General features: G+C 40.9%; 1 protein-coding gene across 18 annotated transcripts in view; it reads left to right on the forward strand.

Moving 5' to 3' along the window:
* The window catches only part of R3HDM2 (R3H domain containing 2), a 186,034-nt gene that overhangs the window by 75,861 nt on the left and 85,704 nt on the right, over positions 1-24,469 (forward strand). Inside the window, exon 1 of one of the 18 annotated variants that reach the window (XM_055248871.2) lies at positions 19,666-19,782. The exons of 16 other annotated variants lie outside the window; for them this stretch is intronic. The gene's annotated coding sequence lies outside the window, so the exon portion shown is untranslated. Of the gene's footprint in view, positions 1-19,665; positions 19,783-20,257; positions 20,566-24,469 lie in introns of those variants that run through there. One more of the 18 variants, XM_055248869.2, reaches the window with a different exon arrangement.

Raw genomic sequence — 24,469 nt, forward strand, 5'->3', positions numbered from 1 at the left:
TAGACAAAACAAGTTTGAAAACGAAGATTAAAGTTGGAAGACAAACTACCTGATTTCAAGACTTATTATAAAAGTTCATTAATTAAAATGGTATGTGAAATAAACATGTCAGTTGATTTTTGACAGAGTTGCCAAGTCATTTCAATGGGAAAGAGATGACTTTTTAACAAGTGTTTTTTTTTTTTTTTTTTTTTTTTTTTTTGAGACGGAGTCTTGCTCTGTTGCCCAGGCTGGAGTGCAGTGGCGCGATCTCAGACCACTGGAAGCTCCGTCTCCCGGGTTCACGCCATTCTCCTGCCTCAGCCTCCCGAGTAGCTGGGACTATAGGGACCTGCCACTACGCCCGGCTAATTTTTTTTGTATTTTTAGTAGAGACGGGGTTTCACTGTGTTAGCCAGGATGGTCTCGATCTCCTGACCTCGTGATCCGCCCGCCTGGGCCTCCCAAAGTGCTGCAATTAACAGGCGTGAGCCACCGCACCCGGCCAAGAAGTGTTTCTTAAACAATTGGATAAACTATACTAAAAACAAACCTTCAAACTTACCTCAAAAAATTAACTCAAAATGAATCATAGATCCGGGTGTGGTGGCTTAACGCCTGTAATCCCAGCACTGTGGGAGGTGGAGGCAGACTCTACTAAAGAAAAGCAAACAAACAAACAAAACTAGCCTGGCATGGTGGCACATGCCTGTAATCCCAGCTACTCAGGAGGCTGAGGTGGGAGAATCGCTTGAGTCTGGGAGGTCGAGGCTGCAGTGAGCTGTGATCATCCCACTGCATTCCAACCTGGGAAATAGAGCAAGACCCTGTCTCGAAAATAAAATTCTTTTTTAAAGACACTGTTGAGAAAATGAGAACGCAAGTTTCATACTGGCAGAAAATGTAAGTTTTAGAAAACACTCATATGTAGAATATATGAAGAACTCCTAGAATTCATCAATAAGAAGACAACCCAATTAAAAAATGGACAAGAGATGTCAACAAACACTTGGCCAGAGAAGATAGAGGGTTGAAAAATGAGCACATGAAAAGATGTTCAGTATTAGTCATTAAAAAAATGCAGGCAGGGTGCAGTGGCTCACTTCTGTAATCCCAGCACTTTGGGAGGCTGAGGCAGGCGAATCACTTGAGGCCAGGAGTTCGAGATCAGCCTGGCCAACATGGTGAAATCCCATCTCTACTAAAAATACAAAAAATTAGCTGGGTATGGTGGCCCACATCTGTGGTTCCAGCTACTCTGGAGGCTGAGACATGAGAATCACTTGAACCTGGGAGCCAGAGGTTACATGAACTGCGACTGCACCACCGCACTCCAGCCTGCATGACAGAGTGAGACTCTGTCTCAAAAACAACAAGAAAAAAAACCCATCAAACAAAAAGTCTGGCCATACCAAATGTTGATGAGACTGTGGAGCAGTTGGAACTCTGTTACTGATAAGAAAGATGGTACAACCACTTTGAAACAGACTTAGAAAAAAAATTAGGCCAGGCATGGTGGCTCACGCCTGTAATCCCAGCACTTTGGGAGGCCGAGGTGGGCAGACACCTGAGGTCAGGAGTTCAAGACCAGCCTGGCCAACATGGTGAAACCCTGTCTCTACTAAAAATACAAAAATTACCTGGCTGTGGTGGCATGTGCTTGTAATCCTAGCTACTTAGAAGGCTGAATCAGAAAATTGCTTGAACCCCGAGGTGGAGGTTACAGTAAGCCAAGATTGCACCACTGCACTCCAGCCTGGGTGACAGAGCGGGACTCTCTCTCAAAAAAAAAAATAAAAAAACATTCTTACCACAAGAGACACCCATTCTCTCTCTATGTCTTTATACAAGAGAAATGAATCTATATGTCCATGTCAAGATTTATATATGATTTTTTTATACCTGCTCTATTTGTAATAGTTAAAAATTAGAAATAGCTGGGTATGGTGGCACACACCTATAGTTCCTAGCTATTCGGGAGGATGAGGTGGGAAGATCCTGGAGTCCAAGAGTTTGAGGCCAGCTTGAGCAACATAACAAGAACCCATATCTAAAAAAATAAAAATAAATTAAAAATGGGAAACAACCCAGATATTCCTCAACACATAAATGAATAAATTATGCTTTATCTATTCAATGGTATATAACTCAACAAATTAACAATTTATTGATATATCAGTACATGGAAATTGTGAGACATTAATTTTTAAAAGTTTTTGATGGTCTGTTGGGTGCAACATGAAATTTTTGGTTTTAATTTGTATTTTCCTAATTCCTAGGAGAAGATGAATTTCTCTTTATTATTAGTCATTGGGGTTTCTAATTTTTAGTCTTTGCCAAGTTTTCTAATTACTTACTCGTCTTTTTCTTTTTGGTTTGTAATTCTTTGTATATACTGAGTATCAATTATTTGTCCTATATGTATGTTTCACAAAAAAACTCGCAGTCTGTAGCTTATTTTTTAACTGTTTATGAATTTTTTAAATTGTATAGAAGTTTTCAATTTTGAAGTCATCAAAAGTTTCAGTGTTTTTTCTGATTTGTGCTAATTCTTATTCAAGAAGTCCTTCTTTATGCTGAGGTCATTAAGAATCTTGTATATCTGTTTTTGAACGTTTTAAGGATTTACTTTTCATGTGTAGGTCTTTAATCTACCAGAAATTTATGTTTGTGTGTGGTGTGAATAGGGCTGTAATTTTTTTTCTATGTGGATAACTAATTGCCCCAACACATCTGGTACTGTATTTAATTATGCTTCTAATATAATGAAGTTTTGGGGCATGTACAGGATCTCTATTCTTTTCCCATTGATCTGCTCAATTCCCACATCTAAATTACTATATAAGAAGCCCATCCCTTGGATGCCATGGTTCACGCCTGTAATCCCAGCACTTTAGGAGGCTGAGGTGGGTGGATCTTTTGAGGTTAGGAGTTTGAGACCAGCCTGGCCAACATGGTGAAACCCCATGTCTACAAAAAATACAAAAATTAGCTGGGTGTGGTGGCACGCACCTGTAGTCCCAGCTATTCGGGAGGCTGAGACAAGAGAATTGCCTGAGCGCAGGAGGCAGAGGTTGCAGTGAGCTGAGATCATGCCACTGCACTCCAACCTGGGTGACAGAGTGAGAATCCATCTAAAAAAAAAAAAAAAAAACCCTTTGCCTAGGGTGGCAGATTTTCCTTCCTTGTTCATCTTATTTAAACTCCATTGACATTTTTGTTGGAATTGAATTGAATTGAAGGATTAACATGGGGGAACTGGCTTTGCAATATTGAGTCGTTCTAGCCAGAGATGTGATCTATGACTCCATTTGTTTGGGTTATTTATACCCTTCAATAACATTTCATAAGTTTTTCATTAAAGATCTTTTTTCCCTAGATAGTTTTGTGTTTTTTTTTTTTTTTTTTTTTGAGATGGAGTCTTGCTCTGTTGCCCAGGCTAGAGTGCAGTGGCGCCATCTTGGCTCACTGCAACCTCCGCCTCTTGGGTTCAAGTGATTCTCCTGCCTCAGCCTCCCATACCCTAAGTAGTTTTAATTGTTGTATTTCCTTTTTCTACCATTAGAATATAGATACACTGTTAATTTTAGTACATCGATCTTCATTTCAGCTGAATTATTTTAAATGCTAAATGTTTGGTACTTAGATTTTCTTGGGTATTAGACAGCCACATTGGTTAAATTTAGGAAAGTTTTGTTTCTTTTTAATTATACCTTCTTTGTTTTTTATGTCTTACTGCTTTTGTCTAAGCCTTCCCATTCAATAACGAATAGAGATGGTGATGGTGAGCATCCATATATCATTCCTGACTCTAATGATGACTTTTTTTCATATAAACTCAGTAATAACAATACTGACTCCAATTTATTAAGTGCCTACTCCGCGCCATGTACAAATCACACAGTGTGTTAGTGATTTGTTTCTAATTTTTGTAGTATCTTGCAAGACAGAGTTACCCCATTTTATATATGACATTCAAACAGGTAGAGTAGTAGTTTGCCTGTTACATAATTAGTGAGTAGAAAATCTGGGAATTAGTTACTGTTAGTTTTTGTGCCTTACCTAGAGAAAATCTCTCAGCGGGGAGAAGTAGAAAGACTTGCTAAAATGAAATGCTGACATTTTCTTTATGAATTCTCCATCTGCTACATGCTATAGAAATGGCACATACTCCCTCAGTACTCACCATCCACAGGCCTTACTTATTGCTTCCTTTTATATCCTGTTGATGTGAATGAACACTATTGTTTATTTTAGTCTTAATTATTGCTTAATTCAGATTATATCTTATTCATCACATAAGCAGATTTTGCCTTCTACAGCAGCAGCTCTTCGTTCTACATCTCTTTTTTCATTCTTTAGACAGTTTTTTATTTTAATCAGACAGGATCTTGCTCTGTCACCTAGGCTAGAGTACAGTGGTGCCATCACGGCTTGCTCCAGCCTCAACCTCCTGGGCTCAAGCAGTCCTTCCACCTCAGCCTCCTGAGTAGCTGGGACTGCAGGTGAGCGCCTAGCTAATTTTGTATTTTATTTTTATTTTTTGAGATGGAGTCTTACACTGTCGCCCAGGCTGGAGTGCAGTGGTGCGCATGGTCTTGGCTCACTGCAACCTCCGCCTCCAAGGTTCAAGCAATTCTTTGCCTCAGCCTTTGGAGTAGCTGGGATTACAGGCACCCGCCACCATGCCCGGCTAATTTTTGTATTTTTAATAGAGATGGGGTTTCACCATCTTGGCCAGGCTGGTCTTGAACTCCTGACTTCGTGATCCACCCTCCTTGGCCTCCCAAAGTGCTGGGATTACAGTCGTGAACCACTGTGCCTGGCCAACGCCTAGCTAATTTTTAAATTTTATGTAGAGACAGGATATTTCTATGTTGCCCAGGCTGGTCTTGAACTCCTGAGCTCAAGCAATCCTCCTGCTTTGGCCTCCCAAAGTGTCGAGATTACAGGCATGAGTTCTCATTCTTTAGACATTTGATGTAGTTGTTTGTTTTTGGTTTTAGTTATTTTTTTAGTGAGGTCTTGCTCTATTGCCCCATCTGGAGTGCAGTGGTGCAATCATAGCTCTCCGCAGTTTGAACTCCTGGGCTCAAGGTATCCTCCCGTCTCAGCCTCCCAAGTAGCTGGGATTAGAGGGTAACCATCATGCCCAACCATTTGATGTAGTTTTATTTGCTATCCAGATATGGGAGAAGTTTTGGAAGTTTATCTCAGGCTTCATCTCTCTTCACTCATGTAAGCTTTTTTTTCTTTTCAAAAATTTTCTTATGGGAATTTAAACATAAATAACAATAGAGAATAGTTTAACTTCCATGAATCCAACACTAGTTTCAACACAGTCTCCTCCCATTTTTTTATTGTTGTTATTAAAGTTGGATTATTTTATTTATTTAATGTATTTTATTTTATTTTTATTTTATTAATTTGAGACAGAGTCTTGCTCTGTCACCCAGTCTGGTGTGCAGTGGCACGATCTCGGCTTACTGCAATCTCTGCCTCCCGGGTTCAAGCGATTCTCCTGCCTCAACTTCCTGAGTAGCTGAGACTATAGGCATGCGCCACTATACCTGGCTGATTTTTGTATTTTTAGTAGAGATGGGATTTCACCATGGCCAGGCTGGTCTCAAACTCTTGACCTCAGATTATCTGCCCACCTCGGCCTCCCAAAGTGCTGGGATTACAGGCGTGAGCCATTGTGCCCAGTTGAGTTTAATGTATTTTAATAGCAAACTTACAGGAACAGCACAGAAGACAGACAACATTAAAACCATGTACTGGCCACGCGCTGTGGCTCACGGCTGTAATCCCAGCACTTTGGGGGGCTGAGGCAGGTGGATCACGAGGTCAGGAGATCGAGACCATCCTGGCTAACATGGTGAAACCCCGTCTCTACTAAAAATATAGAAAATTAGCTGGGCGTGGTGGCACATGCTTGTAGTCCCAGCTACTCAGGAGGCTGAGGCATGAGAATGGCTTGAACCCGGGAGGCGGAGGTTGTAGTGAGCCGAGATCGTGCCACTGCACTCCAGCCTGGGTGATAGAGCGAGACTCTGTCTCCAAAAAAAAACCCAAAAAACAAAAAGCAAACAATGTACTTAGATGTAGGACAACTGAATTAGAAAAATATAGTGAATGGATGGAATTAACTGCATGATAAAAATGCTGCCAACAGTAAGAAATTTACTTGATTTTCTTTTCTTTTTTTTCTTTTTTTATTTTTTTAGACGGAGTCTCACTCTGTCACCCAGATTAGAGAGCAATGGCGGGATCTCGGCACACTGCAAGCTCTGCCTCCCGGGTTCACGCCATTCTCCTGCCTCAGCCTCTCGAGTAGCTGGTACTACAGGCGCCCGCCACCACACCCGACTAATTTTTTGTATTTTTAGTAGAGTCGGGGTTTCACCATGTTAGCCAGGATGGGCTCGATCTCCTGACCTCATGATCCGCCTGCCTCGGCCTCCCAAAGTGGTGGGACTACAGGCGTGAGCCACCACACCCGGCCTTGATTTTCAAATAATCCAAATTCTGGCATTATCCAGAAAAATTCAGCAGGTTTATTTATAATTAGAATTGAACTCCTGAAACTTGTTGACTGAAACATTTTGACTTGCATTAATGCTTTATGTACCCATTGCAGTGGTGCAATCACGGCTCACTGCAGCCTGCAGCCTCAACCTCCTGGGCTCAAGTGATCTTCCTGCCCTAGCTTCCTGAGTAGCTGGGACTACCGGTGGGTGCCACCATGCCTGGCTAATTTTTCTTTTTCTTTTTTTTTTTTTTTGAGACGGAATCTCACTCTGTCGCCCAGGCTAGAGTATAGTGGCACAATCTTGGCTCACTGCAACCTCTGCCTCCTGGGTTCAAGCAGTTCTGCCTCAGCCTCCTGAGTAGCTGGGATTACAGGCGTGTGCCACCACACCTGGCAAATTTTTATATTTTTAGTAGAGACAGGGTTTTGCCATGTTGGCCAGACTAGTCTTGAACTCCTGACCTCAGGTGATTCACCTGCCTTGGCCTCCCAAAGTGCTGGGTTTACAGGCGTGAGTCACCGTGTCCGGCCCTATTTTTCGTAGAGATGAGGTTTCACTAGTTGCTCAGGCTGCTCTTGAACTCTCATGCTCAAGTGCTCCTCCTGCCTTGGCCTCCCAAAGTGCTGGGATTACAGGTGTGAGCCACCACACCTGGCCTTCTTTTTTTATTTCTTAATAGAGACAAGGGAGATGAGGTCTCGCTATGTTTCCCAGGCTGATCTTGAACTCCTGGGCTCAATCGATCCTCATGCTTCAGCCTCCCACAGGGTTGAGATTATAGGCGTGAGCCACTGTGCCAAGCTGATACCTCTTTCTCACTTTTCCACTTACAGTGATATATTTTGATACCTTTTGACTCCACAGAAAAAAATACAGAACAATCAGAACTATCAATAACAGGAAAAATATTTTTTTTCCTTAGGGTGAAATATCTGTCATGATAGTGGATTTTTTTTCTTTTTTGAGACAGGGTCTTGCTCTGTCACCTAGGCTGGAGTGCAGTGGCCTGATCATAGTTCACTGCCACTGTGATCCTCCTGCCTTAGCCTCCCAAAGTGCTAGGATTACAGGCATGAGCCACCATGCCCAGCCCACAGTGGATTCTTACCACGTTCTCCATGTATGTGGTGTGCTAGCTGGATGTCCTTTGGCATAATTGTTTCATGTTTGGCATGGATAGCACATAGGTTTTTGTTTTTTTGTTTGTTTTGTTGTTGTTTTTTGGGACAGGATCTCACTCTGTTGCCTAGGCTGGAGTGCTGTGATGCTGGGCATGGTGGTTCTCACCTGTAATCCCAGCACTTTGGGAGGCCAAGGCAGGTGGATCACCTGAGATCAGGAGTTCAAGACCAGCCTGGCCAACATGGCAAAATGTCATCTCTACTAAAAATACAAAAAATAAGGCCGGGCGCAGTGGCTCATGCCTGTAATCCCAGCACTTTGGGAGGCTGAGGCAGGAGGATCTCCTGAGGTCAGGAGTTCGCAACCAGGCTGACCAACATGGAGAAACCCCGTCTCTACAAAAAATACAAAATTAGCCTGGCGTGGTGGCGCATGCCTGTAATCCCAGCTACTCGGGAGGCTGAGGCAGGAGAATTGCTTGAACACGGGAGGTGGAGGTTGCAGTGAGCCGAGACTGCGTCGTTGTACTCCAGCCTAAGCAACAAGAGCGAAACTCCATCTCAAAAAACAAAAAATAGCTGAGCGTGGTGCCTCACACCTGTAATCCCAGCACTTTGGGAGGCCAAGGCGGGTGGATCACCTGAGGTCAGGAGTTCAAGACCAGCCTGGCCAACATGCAAAAGCCCATCTGTACTAGAAATTCAAAAAATAGCCAGGCACGATGGCTCACACCTGTAATGCCAGCTACTGAAGAGGCTGAGGCAGGAGAATCACTTGAACCCAGGAGGCAGAGGTTGCAGTGAGCTGAGATCGCACCACTGCACTTCAGCCTGGGCAACAGAGCGAGACTCCGTCTCAAAAAATCAATAAATAAATAAATAAATAAATAAAGTGCTTAGGATAGGTTTGGCAAAGTGACTCACGCCTCTCAGCACTTGGGAAGATGAGGATCGCTTGAGGTCAGAAGTTCAAGACTAGCCTGGGCAACAACTGAGATCCTTTCTCTACCGAAAAGAAAAAAAAAAGTTTAGCCTGGTATGGTGACGTGTGCCTGTAGTCCAAGTTACTTTGGAGGCTGAGGCAGGAGGATCCCTTGAGCCCAGGAGCTTGAGATTGCAGTGTGTTATTATTGCCACTGCACTCCAACCTGGGTGACAGAGTGAGACATTGTCGCTAAATAAAAAAATAGAAAATAAAGTGCTTAGAACAGTACCTGGACTACACAAGTTCTCAAAAGGATTTTGGCAAATGTAACTTGATTTTATCACTTTTTTTTTTTTTTGAGGTGGAGTCTTGCTCTGTCACCCAGGCTAGAGTGCAGTGGCATGATCTCGGCTCACTGCAACCTCCCACCTCCCGGGTTCAAGCAATTATTTTGCCTCAGCTTCTCGAGTAGCTGGGATTACAGGCCTGTGCCACCATGCCCAGCTATTTTTTGTATTTTTGGTAGAGACGGGGTTTCACCATGTTGGCCAGGCTGGTCTTGAACTGACCTGAGGTGATCCTCTTGCCTTGGCCTCCCAAAGTGCTGGGATTACAGGCATGAGCCTCGGCACCCAACCTTGCTTTTATCACTTAATGTGTCCTGGGGATCTTTTCATACTATATATGGATTTTGTAAATGATTCTTTAAGAGAGTAACTTTGTACCAGCCTGGGTGAAGCCAAACACTGTCTCAAAAAGAAAAAAAAAAAAGTAACTTTGTGAAGGAACGTCAGCATTAAGTTTTGTTGTAATTTGTCCCATCTTATAAAACACCTCTTTATCCCCTCCATCCTCCAGCTATCAGCCGATTTCACTTTACAACAAAGTTGTCTGAAAGAGTTGTTTATTCTTGCTATCCCCAATTTCTCTTTTTCTTTCTTATACCTACTCCCGTTAGGCTTTCACCACCACTCTCTATTCCTAAATCCAGTAATCAGATAAAAATTCTCATTTCATTTGACCTATCAGTACTTGATGCAGTGCATCACCTTCTTCTCTTTAAAATACTTTTTCATTTGGCTTCCAAAACACTATACTGTCTTTTCTCACTGGCCATTTCTTTTTAGTCTCCTTTGTTGGTTCTTCTGACCCTCCTTTTTTTCTTAATGAAAAATTTCGAAGATATAAAGTAAATTTTTAATATTATAGTGAATTCCCTCATGTACCCTTCATAATCATCAACATTCTCTATTCTTGTTTAATCTATGACTCTACACATTGCTTACCCCCACTTGGTTATTATTTTTAAAAGTCTCATTTGGCTGGGCACTGTGGCTCATGCCTATAATCCCAGCACTTTGGGAGGCCAAGGTGAGAGGATCACTTGAGGCCAGGAGTTCAAGACTAGCCTGGTCAATATAGTAAGACCCCATCTCTGATAAAAAAAAATTATTAAAAATAATAAAAGTCTCATTTATTGTATATAATTTACTTGAATAACTCTTACCCTTTTAGATGAACAGTTCTGTAAATTTTTACAAACATTTACAATCTCCTAACCACCATCACAATCCAAATATAAAATATTTTCATCTCAGATGGTTACCTTTTGCCCCTTGTAGTTCATTCCCTCCACTTACCCCCAGACTCTGGCAGCCACTAATATGTTTATTGTCCTTATAATTTTGCCTTTTTTCCAGAATGTCATGTAAATGGCATCACACTGTATATAACTTTTTGTTTGTTTGTTTTTTGAGACAAGAGTCTCACTCTGTCCAGGCTGGAGTGCAGTGGCACAATCTTGGCTCACTGTAACCTCTGCCTCCTGAATTCAAGCAATCCTCCCACCTCAGCCTCCCGAGTACCTGAGACTACAGGTGTGTCCCACCATGCCCAGCTAATTTTTGTATTTTTAGTAGAGACATGGTCTCACCATGTTTCCCAGGCTAATCTTGAACTCCTGGGCTCAAGCGATGCGCCCACCTTGGCCTCCCAAAGTGCTGGGATTACTATAAGCGTGAGCCACTGCGCTCGGCCAGTATATGACATTTTGAGACTGACTTCTTTCACTCAGCATAATGTCTTTGAGATTCATCCAACTTGTTCCTTATATTAGTACTTTTTTTTTTCTTTTTGAGACAAGGTCTCACTCTGCTGCCCAGGCTGAGTGCAGTGGTGCAATCACAGCTCACTGCAGCGTCGACCTCCTGGGCTCAAGTATTCCTCCTGCCTTAGCTTCCTGAGTAGCTGGGACTACAGCCATACCACCATGCCTGCTAATTTTTGTATTTTTCGTAGATATGGGGTCTCACTATGTTGCCCGGGCTGGCCTTGAACAACAAATGATCTGGCCACCTCGGCCTCCCAAAATGCTGGGATTATAGGAGTGAGCCACCATGCCTGGCCAGTTCATTCCTTTTTATTGCTGAGTATAATTCTGTTGTATGAGTGTACCACAGTTTGTTTATCTGAGTCTGCTAGAGATTTATCAATTGTATTAATCTTTGAAGGAACCAGTTTTTTGTTTCATATTTTTTCCTGTTTTCAATTTCATTGAGTTTTGCTTTTTATTATTACCTTCATTCTGATTCCTTTGAATGTATTTTGTTCTCCTCTTTTTAGTTTCTTAAGATGGAAAGTTAGATTATTGATATAAGATCTTTCTACTTGTATTAGTCAGCTTCAGCTGCCATTGGAAAATACCACAGACTAGGTAGCTTAAACAGCAGAAATTTTTCTTTTCTTTTCTTTCTTCTTTTTCCCTCCCTCCCTCCCTCCTTTCTTTCTTTCTCTTTCCTTCCTTTCTTTCTTTTTTCTTTCTTTTTCTTTCTTTCCTTTCTCTTTTTCTTTCTCTCTTTCTTTCCTTCTTTCTTTCTCTTTCTCTCCTCTCTTTTCTTTCTCTCTTCTTTCTCTTCTTTATTTCTCTCCTCCCCTCCCCTCTCCTCCCCTCCCCTTCTCTCCCCCCCCCCTTTTTTTTTTTTTTTTTTTTTGAGACAGGGTCTTGTTCTGTTGCCCAGGCTGGAATACATTGGTGCCATCATGGCTCACTACAACCTTGACCTCCCAGACTCAAGTGATCTTCCCGAGAAGCTGGGACCACAGGCACGCACCACCTGTATATATATATATATATATATATATATATTTTTTTTTTTTTTTTTTTTTTTTTTTTTTGTAGACATAAGGTCTCACCGTGTTGCCTAGGTTGGTCTCAAGCTCCTGGGCTCAAGCAATTCTGCCTACCTCAGCCTCCCATACCTGGGAGTAGCTCATACCTGGGATTACAGGTATGAGCTACTGCATCCAGCCAGAAAGTTATTTCTTATGGTTCTAGAGGCTGAGAAGTTGAAGATCAAGGTACTGCCAAGGTGGTTATAATCCTGAAGCATCCTGAAGCCTCTTAGCGTGTAGGCAGCTGCCATGTCTCTGTGTGTTTATATGACCTGTTTGTGTGAGAGGTAGTGAGGGAGAGAGAGAACTTTCTGTTGTCTCTTCCGATAAGGATACTAATACGATCAGATCAGAGCCTCGTGTGACTTCATTTAACCTTAATTACTTTCTTAGAGGTCCCATCTCTAAATACAGCCCCACTACCAGTTAGGGCTTCAACATTTGAATTTTGGGGGGACACAGACTTTTAGTCTGTGGCACTACTTTTCTAATGTAAGCATTTATTATTATGTATATATTTCTCTTTAGGTACTTTTTTAGTTTGCATCCCACAAATTTTGCTACATGATGTTTGCATTTTTGTTCAGCTCAGAATATCTTCCAATTTCCCTTGAGACTTCCTCTTTGACCCAAGGATTATTTAGAAGTATATTTAACTTCCAAGTGTTTGGAGATTTTCCTGTTCTATTTTTGTTACTGATTTCTACTTTAATTTCATTATAGTTAGAGGATATACTTCGTATAATTTTGATTCCATTACATTTGTTAAGGTTGTTTTATAACTCAAGATATGATCTGTCTTGGTGAATGCTCCATGAGCACCTGAAAATAATGTGTATTCTTTTTTCAGTTGGAGTGTTCCATATATGTCAGTTAGATCCTATTGGTTGATGATGTTGTTCAGTTCTTTTTTTTTTTTAATTTTCTTTTTCTTTCTAAAATAAATTCCTGAACCCAGAGTGTTCAGTTCTTTTATATCCTTGCTTTTTTTTTCTGTCTAATGGTTCTATTTCTGAGAGAGTGGTGTTAAAATATCCCATTGTAATTGTGCATTTGTCTACTTTTCCTTTTAGTTCTCAGTTTTTGTTTGTGTATTTTGAAGTTCTTTTATTAGGTGCCTAGATATTTAGAATTATGTCTTTTTGGTGAATTATTATCATTATGTAATGTTCCTCTTTATCCCTGGTAATTTTCTTTGATCCGATGTATACTTTGTCTAAGATTAAAATTCTAGCCTTTTTTTGGTTAGTGTTTATATGGTACATCTTTTTCTATTACTTTTTAAAATTAATAGACTGGCCAGGCACTGTGGCTCATGCCTGTAATCTCAGCACTTTGGAAGGCCGAGGTGGGAAGATCGCTTGAGGCCATGAGTTTGAGACTAGGCTGAGGAACATAGGGTGACCCTGCCTCTTAAAAAAAAAAAATAGCTGGGCAATGTTGATACATGCCTGTGGTCTCAACTGTTTGGGAGACTGAGATATGAAGATTCCTGGGGCCTGTGAGGTTGAGGCTGCAGTGAGCCATGATTGCACCACTTCACGCCAGCCTGGGTGACGGAGGGAGACCTAGTCTCAAAAAAATAATAATTAAAAAAAATTAGGCTGGGCACAGTGGCTCACGCCTCTAAACCCAGCACTTTGGGAGGCCGAGGTGGGCAGATCACCTGAGGTTGGGAGTTCAAGAGCAGCTTGACCAACATGGAGAAACCCCGTCTCTAGTAAAAATACAAAATTAGCCGGGTGTAGTAGCGCATGCCTGTAATCCCAGCTACTTGGGAGGCTGAGGCAGGAGAACTGCTTGAACCTGGGAGGCGGAGGTTGTGGTGAGCCGAGATCGTGCCATTGCACTCCAACCTGGGCAACAAGAGTAAAACTCTGTCTCAAAAAAAAAAAAAAATTAATATACTTTCATTTTTAGAACAGTTGTAAGTTTACAGAAAAATTGAGCAGAAAGTACAGAGTCCCCATATGCCACCCACTGTCTTCCATACACACAGTAGTGTCCCCTGTTATTAACGTCTTGTATTAGTATGGTTCATATATTAAAACTGATAAACTAATATTGATGTATTATTATTTTTAAAGAGACAGAACCTTAATGAGCCGAGATCGCGCCTCTGCACTCCAGCCTGGGCAACAGAGCGAGACTCTGTCTCAAAAAAAAAAAAAAAAAAAGGAAAAGAGAACCTTACTCTGTTGCCCTGGCCAGAGTGCAGTGGTGTGATCATGACTCACTGCAGCCTCTAACTCCCTGGCTCAAACGATCCTTCTGCTTCAGCCACCAGAGTGGCTGGGATTACAGGCACAAAGCTACTGGCCCAGCTTGATACATTTTTATGAACTAAAGTCCATAGTTTACATTAGGTTTTATTCTTTGTGTTATAAAATTCTTTTGATTTTGACAAATGTATAATATCATGTATCCACCCTTAAAGTACCATACGGCATAATTTAATTCATATTTTTTTTTTGAGGTTAAGAGCGGAGGTTTAATAGGCAAAAGAAAGAGAACAGCTCTCTCTCCTGCGAGAGAGAGGGGCGCCCAAGGGGGACTTCCTAATCCATATACTTTTAACCTGCTTATATCATTGTATTTGCAGTGAGTTCCTTGTAGATGGCATGTAATTGGGTCATTTATAAAAATGTATTTGGACAATCTCTGTCTTTTAACTGGCATTTTTAGATGATTTACACTTAATATAATTGTTACTATGTTAGATTTTGTCTACCATCTTATTATGTGTTTTTTCTTTGTTCCTCTTATGTTTTAATCACTTATTGATTCTGCTGTTTTGCCTTTGAGTGATTTGAACCTTTGTAGTATTGGATTTTAATCTTTGTAATTTATCTACTAGGTTCTGACTATATCTTTTTGTATAGGTTTTTTATTGGTTACTCTAGAGATCTCTCTAGATCTCTATGTATGTATGCACACATATATACATACACAGATATGTGGTACATGTACACATGTGTGCGTATAGATATACACACCTAACTTTTTTTTTTTTCGAGATGGGGTCTCACTCTGTCATCCAGGCTGGAGTGCAGTGGCACAGATACAGCTCATTGCAGCTTCAAACTCCTGGGCTCAAGTGATCCTCCCTCCTCAGCCTCCTGAGTAGCTGAGACTGTAGGCCTATGCCACCAAGCCCGGCTAATTTTTTAATTTTTTGTACAGATAGGGTCTCGCTATGTTGACCAGGCTGGTCTTGAACTCCTGGCCTCAGGTGATCCTCCTGCCTCAGCCTCCTTACATGTTGGGATTACAGGTGTGAGCCACCATACCCAGCTACATGTAACTTTTAATATTTAGAATTGATATTTTACCATTTAAGGTGGAGTCTTGAAACCTTACCACCATATAGGTTTCTTTCGTATCCCTCTTTATGTTGTAGTTGCCTTATCTGTTACATCTACATACATTAAAAACCCCGTCAACTTAAAACTTTTGCTCTCAAACACCAAACATTTTAAGGAACTCAATAGGAGAATAGTCTATTATATGTAATCAGATATTTACCATTTATGTTTTTCTTCCTTATGGTCTCCCATATTTTGTTGTATTATCATTTTCTTTTTGTAAAATGTCCTTTGACCATTCTTTTAGTGCAGATCTGCTACTGTGAATTCTCTTAGTTTTCCTTCATCTGAGAATGCCTTTATTTGATCTTCATTACTGAAGGATATTTTCTCTAGATATAGAATACCGTATTTATAGTTCTTTCATTTAGCACTTTAAAAAAATGTTGTCCCACTTCCTTCTAGTTCTCATGGTTTCTTTCTTTTTTTTTTTTTGAGATGGAGTTTCACTCTTGTTGCCCAGGCTGGAGTGCAATGGCATGGTCTCGGCTCACTGCAACCTCTGCCTCTTAGGTTCAAGCGATTCTCCTGCCTCAGCCTCCCAAGTAGCTGGGATTACAGGCACCTGCCACCATGCCTGGCTAATTTTTTGTACTTTTAGTAGAGACGAGGTTTCACCACGTTGGCCAGGCTGGTCTCGAACTCCTAACCTCAGGTGATCCACCTGCTTCGGCCTCCCAAAGTGCTGGGATTATAGGTGTGAGCCACTGCTCCTGGCCTTTTTTTTTTTTTTTGAGACAGAGTTTTGCTCTTGTTGCCCAGGCTGGAGTGCAATGGCACGATCTTGGCTCACTGCAACCTCTGCCTCTCGGGTTCAAGCAATTCTGACTCAGCCTCCTGAGTAGCTGGGATTACAGGCACTCACCACCATGCCCGACTAATTTTTGTATTTTTGGTAGAGGTTGGGTTTCACCATGTTGGCCAGCCTGGTCTCGAACTCCTGACCTCAGGTGATCTGCCCACCTTGGCCTCCCAAAGTGCTGGGATTACAGGCGTGAGCCACCGCACCCAGCCCTCATTCTCCTGGTTTTTAATAAGAAATATGAAGCTGCCAGGCATGGTGGCTGGTGCCTGTAATCTCAGTTACTTGGGAGGCTGAAGTGGGAGGATTGCTTGGGGCCAGGAGTTGAAGAGAAGCCTGGGCAGCATAGCAAGAACTCTTCTCTAAAAAAATAAAATAAATATAGATTGGGGGCATGGGGGCACATGCCTGTAGTCCCAGCTACCTGAGAGCCAGAGCCAGGAGGCAGGAGGATTGCTTGAGCCCAGAAGTTCAACGCTGCAGTGAGCTGCAATCCTGCCACTGCACTCCAGCCTGATGCTAGAGCAAGACCTGTCTCTTAATATATGTGTATATATATATGAAAGAAATATGAAGCCGTTTGAATCATTATTGCCTTAATAACGAATGCATCATTTCATTTTGGTTGCCTTCAAGATTTTTTCTCTTTTTGTGTTTAGCTGTTAGATTATGATGAATCCAGGAGTTTATCATGGATTCGTTTGTGTTTATCCTGTTTGGGGCAATTACTGAGCTTCTTGAATCTGTTGGTTTATGTCTTTTGTCAAACTTGTGAAGTTTGCTTCCATTATTTCTTTCAATATTTCAGTACAGTCTTTCTCCTCACCCTCTGGGAGTCTAATGTCCAGAATATTAGACATTTTGGTATTGTTCCTCAGGTCCTTGATGATCTGTTTTTTTTTTTCCCCAATAAGGAAATTTTTTTAGGCCAGTTGCAGTGGCTTGTGCCTGTAATCCCAGCACTTTGGGAGCCCGAGGCAGGCAGATCACCCGAGGTCGGGAGTTCGAGACCAGCCTGACCAACATGGAGAAACCCAGTATCTACTAAAAATACAAAATTAGCCAGGCATGGTGCCACATGCCTGTAATCCCAGCTACTAGGGAGGCTGAGGCAGGAGAATCGCTTGAACCAGGAAGGTGGAAAGATGGAGGTTGCGGTGAGCTGAGATTGCGCTATTGCACTCCAACCTGGGCAACAAGAGCAAAACTCCATCTCAAAAAAAAAAAAAAAAAAAAAAAAAAATTTTTTTCCTTTAGTGTTGAGATTCAATATTCACATTTGATACCTCTGTTGATCTGACTTCAAATTCATTGACTCTTTCCCCTGTCATTTCTGTTCTGCTATTGAACTCATCAAGTGAGTTTTTATGTTTTGATTGTTATATTTTCCAGTTCTAAAATTTTCATTTGGTCCTTCTTTATATCCTCTGTTTCTTTGCTGAGACATTCTGTCTTTTCATTAGTTTCAAGAATGTTTGTCCTACCTTGTTGGAATATTTTTGTAATGTGAGATCATTAATTTCAACATTTGTGTCATCTTCTTGTTTTGACTGTTCATCTCTTTTCTTATACAAATTCAAATTATCTTGGTTCTTCATATGCTGGGAAATTTTAGATTGTATCCTGGAAAATTTGAATATTATGTCATGAATATCAGGGTCTCGTTTAAATCCTGTGGTGAATATTGACTTTAATTTTAGCAGACATTCAACCTGGTTGTGTTCAACTTCAAGTTCCGTGCAGCTTTTTGTGAGTGATGATTCCAAAGTCTGTTCAGTTTTTGAAGGCTTTGCAGTGCTATTTAGATCTGCCTTGCATGTATATCACCTACCCACTCATCTGAGATTTGGCTGATGGCTATTCTTATAGTTCAGAATGACCTTAATGTTAGGAGATACGTACTGAATTGTTTTAGGTGTGAAGAGTGATCATGAAAGCATGTCAAATAGACCTGAAAAAAATTTATATGCACATATATGCATGCACATATGTGTTTACATAAGTTTGTATATGTATCTAGGTGATTGTTGTGCTAGTTTTGCAAATTCTCTTTATGTTAGAAATTTCTCAAGTAAAAATTTCAGGGCAACAAATAAATAAATAAAGGTCAAAAACATGTCATTCATCTGCTTAAAAACCACGAATGGCCTGTCATCTCATGAAGTGTAAAAGTTAGATTGCTTTCAGTGGTCGATTTGGCCCTGTGGGATCAGCCTTCCAACCCCCTAAGGCTTCTCATCTCACTCAGAGTAAAAGCCAGAGCCTGTTTTTTTTTTTTTTAAACCTTTTGTATGACCCTTAATGAGTCTATCTCTTATTCCTAGAGCTTATCTTAGTTCCTGTCCATGGTAAGAATCCAACCATACAAGTATTTGTCTGAATAAATAAATAGATGTGTCTTTGTGACAAGTTTTATTGTTTTCATCAGGATGCCTTGACCATAGCTATACATTATTTTGTGCTGTTGCAGATCATGCACTGCCTGTAATGTTCATTACTTCCTGAGCAATAGAGATTATTGCTATCTTTCCTTGGGCTCTTAAAAATTAAGATCTGAGGCCAGGCTCAGTGGCTAACGCCTGTAATCCCAGTACTCTGGGAGGCCAAGGCGGGCAGATCACCTGAGGTCAGGAGTTCGAGACTAGCCTGAGCAGCCTGGAGAAACCCTGTCTCTACTAAAAATACAAAATTAGCTGGGCGTGGTGGCGCATGTCTGTAATCCTAGCAACTCGGGAGGCTGATACAGGAGAATCACATGAACCCGGGAGGCGGAGGTTGTGGTGAGCCAAGATCGCGCCATTGGACTCCAGCTTGGGCAACAAGAGCGAAACTCCGTCTCAAAAAAAAAAAAAAAAAAAAAAAAATTAAGACCTGAGGGTCATATCTAAGCTTGCCATTCCAGAGCCATGTATACTTTCTCAAATAATTACTTTTCTTTCCTGGTCTCCTTTGTACCAGTTTCTTTATTTTAATCTACTTATTGTCATCCCTGTACTTATACTCTCCATTACCATCCTTTTTCATCAGTTCTGTCAGTAAGATGCCTTCATGGTTTCCTTATTCCCTCGTTTTACAGCCAAAGTATTTTTCCCTTCCTTTGGGGGCAAATAATAGGAAGAGGAACAGATAGCTAGCTACTGGTGTCCTGTGCTGTCTGCCTTCTGCCCCAAAATGAAAAACAATTTTACTAAATATAGCTCGCTGGCAAGAAAATTCTCTATAACAAGGTTTGGTCTTAATTTTACATTTCTAAAGTCCATCCCAGTAGCTTTTAGGCAAAGATCATATCTCTGGCCTCAGTTATTTTGCAGGTGAGAAAAAGGTAAGGTAAATTTAAAGGTGAGCTTTTAATTCAATACATATTTCCAACTTGTTATTCACTAAAGAGACTATTTTGGTATTTCGACATATGTAGCAGAAAGGAGCTGCTGCTGTGTCTTTAAAAGCTATCCTCAGAGCAGTGTGGAGGCAGGCGTGCCACTGAAGTACTTGAATGAGAGAAGAGGAGGTGGGAGGGGGTGCTCTTACAGCCTCTGTGTGTGTGTGTGTGTGCGTGCGTGTGTGTCTGTGTATGCCTGTGTCTGTGAGTGTATGTGCCAGTGTGACTGTTGGCAGAGCTCTGGATGATATCTCTCTGAACAGCTGGGCCATGGTCGGCTTCAGAGCTGCTTGTCAGAGCAATTAGCTAGCTGGAGCTGCAGCAGCAAGGATCAGTATCATTTCATTCAAGGGTGAAGGGGGCGGGAGAGGGCTGCGGGTGGGGGAAGAGGCACAGGTTTCCCAGAAGGAATTTCTTCCGGCAAAATTCCGGCAGAACAGATCTTTACAATGAAATCTCCATTAATAATGTGAGCTCGCTGTTGGTGTAAGTACAGATCCATCTGGGGTGAGTTTTGGATAATTTTCTTTTTTTATATAAAAGTCCTTGAACTCCACAGACTGGGTAGAAAGAAGCTATAAAGATATTTTTCTATCTTGGCTGATTTAACTGTATAATACACACTAGGGAAATTAGAGAATTTTGAGGTGCTAAGTTTTGTGAGGGTTTTTTAGGCATTTTCATTTGCTGTTTTTTATCTTTAAAATATTATAAAAATTAGGTTTGCTAGAACTTTTACTCTATTCAGATTTTACCTCTTCTGTGGCTATTTCAAGCAATGCTTCATTCAGATGCAGCTTATGAGAACAGTGGTGATTTCTGTTCTCTTTGGTGATGCTCTTGACGCACATTGCAGGAAGCAGGGATTCCCCTATAAATATCCTTCACTGTGTCATTACCCAGCTATCCACACCTGGTTGGTGAATGTGCCTATCTGTCCTATATCTTTATGTAACTATCCCCTAGTCTTTAAATGTGATAAGTCTTTGCTATGGCTGGGGAGCTTTTTTGATTATGAACATCCTAGGAGGCATTTGTTAAAACCTTTTTACTAAAAAATGCCTTCTGATGTGTTGAGATTGTCACATGGATTTCTTCTGGGTTTATTTATTCTTATTTTGTATTACTTTTTCTTATAATTGGCTTGTTTTTATTTGCTGGCCTTGGCTTCTAAAGAGTGCAGAGATGGGATTCCCTCTACCTCCAGTGACGTAGTGATTTTGTTTGCAGTCTTTTTCTTCTGAGAGGGAGGGGACAGAGAGAAGGAAGAAGAAAAATCCATCTGAAGCGGTGCGTTCTTCCTTCTGTGACTTGATGTTGGTAACTGGGTGCCATTGAATAGAGCTGAAGCCAAAGTGGGATGTTTTAAGGGTGCTATAATTTTGTTTGTTTCCTTTTAAAATAGGGTCAGACCGAAGTCAGAATTGCTGAAGCAAGGTGCCTGAATTAACCTTATATGTCCTGCTGTTAATTTTACCTAATTAGTTTTTCTAAATAAGGAAAGAAAAAGAACTCATGAGCAGGTTTCTGGAACCAGGATCCATGAATAATTTTGGTTGAGTTTTGGATTTGGAATTTTTCTGCCTTATTTGCACAGACAGTTTGTACACTGTTTCTCAGACCTAAAAAATAGGTAGTTATGTAAAATTCCTTGACACTATAGTTTAGAACAAAATTCTAATTTTGATATATGTAGCTAAAGTGAAGCTTTAGGAAGAAATTGTTATATATACTCTTAGGTGTAAGCATAACAACCCAACCCATTTTTTTTTTTTTTTGGATTGAGTATCTGGGCTTCCAGTCCCTTTTCGTGCAACTCCATTTTAATACCGCTGATTTCTAGAGGGCTGCAGAGGTCAGTTTGAAAAACTCAGTAAACTAGAGCCTAGGAAAATTGAAGGTTTACCTATCTGTCAATGTGTGTTTGGGTAACATATGTGGAAAAGTGCCTTTCAGAATATGCTGGTTTATTTTCTATCTTTATTTTCTCTTCTGTTCTGTGCTTTCATTTACTCTAAATTCTTTGTGTGAAGTGAAAAGAGTAATAATGTCTGCTTCTCAGCTTACATTAGGTATTCTTATTTTTCTATGATAGTTCAATTATATTAATATTTATTACAGCCATAAATGTTTCAAACCAACACAGTCTATTTTTGGAAGGGGGCGGTAGGAGAAGAAAAAGGAAGATAATCCTAGGGCAAATGGAGAGAATTCTAGAAGAATAACCTATTTAGATGCTTGCCAGAGACAGGAGCTATAAGGGTTAAGAGAAATTCCACCACATCCTTGCATCTTGATATTGCAGCAAATTTGTGGATAATTTCTTGCTAGCTTTTCAGGAAACCCCTGTGGTGGACAACCCTCATTAATCGTTGCTGGGAGACTGCTCTGACGTCACTGGGAGCAGTTCCCTGTCTGCAACTAGGACAGGAATAGCCTTTGAGGGGGAAGAAAACTGCTGTGAAATTAAAAGATGACGGTTTTGTTTAGTTGGTTTTCCTTTCATTTGAGGGTAGATAAGATAGACCTAAAGTCTTTCTTAAATGTTTGTCATTACCAAGGGAAAAATTGCCAAAAGTTCTTTTTATTTCAACTGGAAGGGCCTTCTTTTGAAATCTTTATTTTCTAACCATCAAGGTTTTGGAAGAGGTCAAGGAAAAAGAAAAGCTATTGAAAGATGTTAGAGAAGTAAGATTTCTGTTTCTTTTTATCCCCTTTTCCCTCTCCTTTTTTTTTTTGTTTTTTTTGTTTTTGGAAGAAGGAAAGATCAAGAACAGCTTTTATAAATCATTGTTTTTAGCATCACCCTTTTTGGGATAATTAAAAATGTGATATATATGTTGGAAGGACACTACTGTGCCTAAAAGTTACTATACCTACTTAATTCTCTTCTCTCTGATATCTTCCTCTCCTAGCCCACTCCCGTAACAGCTCTCACTGTTAACACACTGTTAACAGCTTCTCTCTCTCTCTCTTTTTTTTTTTTTTTAGACGGAGTCTTGCTCTGTCACCCAGGCTGGACTGCAGTGGCATGATCTTGGCTCACTGCAACTTCCACCTCTCGGGTTCAAGCAAGTCTCCTGCCTCAGCCTCCCAAGTAGCTGGCATTATAGGTGCATGCCACCACACCCAGCTAATTTTTGTATTTTTAGTACATATGGGGTTTCACCATGTTGGCCAGGTTGATCTCGAACTTCTGACCTCGTGATCCGCCCACCAGCCTCTCAGAGTGCTGGGATTACAGGCATGAGCCACCACATCCGGCAAGAGCTTCTCTTTAGAAAAAACTTACTGGTTGAATGCTTGCCCCCTGAAATTCAAATCCCAGCTTTGCCAATTGCTGCTCTGTGACCTTGGCCAAATTACTTAACGTCTCCATTTGTAAAATGGGTCAGACATAGTGGCTTACACCTGTAATCCCAGCACCTTGGGAGGCTGAGGCGGATGGAATCACTTGAGGTCAGGAGTTTGAGACTAGCCTGGCCAACATGGTGAAACCCAGTCTCTACTAAAACTACAAAAAAAATTAGCCGGGTATGGTGGCGAACACCTGTAATCTCAGCTACTGGGCAGAGGTTGCAGTGAGCCGAGATCACACTTCTGCACTCCAGCCTGGGCAGCGGAGCAAGACTCTACCTTTTAAAAAGACATACACATGCACACACATTTGTAAAATGAAGACAATAATTAGTACCCACTTCCTAGGGTTGTTTTGAGGATTAAAAGAGTTAATATATGCATAATAAAGCTTTTAAGACAGTTCCTGGTCATTTAAAGACTTAGTTAGCATTAGCCATTATTATTAATATTTAGAAATAGAGTCCAGCCCAGGTGGCAGAGTGAGACCCTATCTCTCTCTCTCTTTAAAAAAAAAAAAAAGGCAGGGGTATGTACTATTTGTGCTTCAGATCACATGTGATTTTTGAGGAAGCCATAAGAGGTTTTCAAGCCATGTAAGAGATTGAGTTTTTAAAATGAACATCAGGGTCGGGCATTGTGGCTCACACTTGTAAGACCAGCACGTTACTTTGGGAGGCCAAGGTGGGTGGATCAGTTGAGGTCTGGGGTTCGAGACCAGCCTGGGCCTCGTCTCTACCGAAAATGCAAATAAATTAGCTGGGCATGGTGGCTCATGCCTGTAGTCCCTGTAGTCCCAGTTACTCGGGAGGCTGAGGCAGGAGGATCACTTGAACATATCCAACCAATATGGATACAAATTCTGTACTAATATGGAAACAAAGTTTAGAAAGAGATATCTCAAAACATCGTGTTGTTAATAGCAGTTATCTCTGAGTTGTTGATCATGGGTTTTTTTGTTTGTTTGTTTTCTTCTCTATAATTGTGCGTTTTTTTTGTTTGTTTGTTTTTGAGATGGAGCTTTGCTCTTGTTGCCCAGGCTGGAGTGCAATGGTGCAATCTTGGCTCACTGCAGCCTCTGCCTCCCGGGTTCAAGCAATTCTCCTGCCTCAGCCTTCTGAGTAGCTGGGAGTACAGGCATGCGCTACCATGCCCGGATAATTTTGTATTTTTAGTAGAGACAGGGTTTCTCCACGTTGGTCAGGCTGGTCTTGAACTCCTGACCTCAGGTGATCCGCCCATCTCAGCCTCGCAAAGAGCTGAGATTACAGGAGTGAGCCACTGCACGCAGCCATGCGTGTTTTTTCTAAGTATAAAGAAACCTGCAGTACTTTTCTAATCATAAAAATTTAAAAATATAAAAATTTCTAGTGTTCATATCTGACAGATGAAAATTTTTAGCATTTGTTAAATTCAAATAATTGTGATGACTTGTATAACCTGGACATAGTGTTTGGAATACAGTAAATGATAGCTGCTGCTATTATTAGTTGAGAAAGATAGCTTCCTATGATTAGAGTTTGGGGCTTTCATATTGGGAGGTAACATCTCTGAGAAGATATCCTCTTCATGCACCTTCTTGTCCTTCTGAGTTTAATAAATATGCTCTCTATCTGCTAGCCCAAGAGCTTTACACACATACACCACATACACAAGGTTATAGAACTAGAGTGCAATGTTTCATGGTTTTTTTTTTTTTTTTTTTTTGTGATGGTATAGAGGAAATTTAATGTGCAGAGAGGCCTGCTAGTGACTTTCTTTGCCGTGACTTAAAAAAATGCTTTAATACAATTTATGACTCCCACTGAAAATTGCTTCTACCCTATTTTCTGAGTTG

The sequence above is a fragment of the Symphalangus syndactylus genome, chromosome 17 (genome assembly GCF_028878055.3).
Source record: "Symphalangus syndactylus isolate Jambi chromosome 17, NHGRI_mSymSyn1-v2.1_pri, whole genome shotgun sequence".
In the NCBI taxonomy this organism is placed as follows: Eukaryota; Metazoa; Chordata; class Mammalia; order Primates; family Hylobatidae; genus Symphalangus; species Symphalangus syndactylus.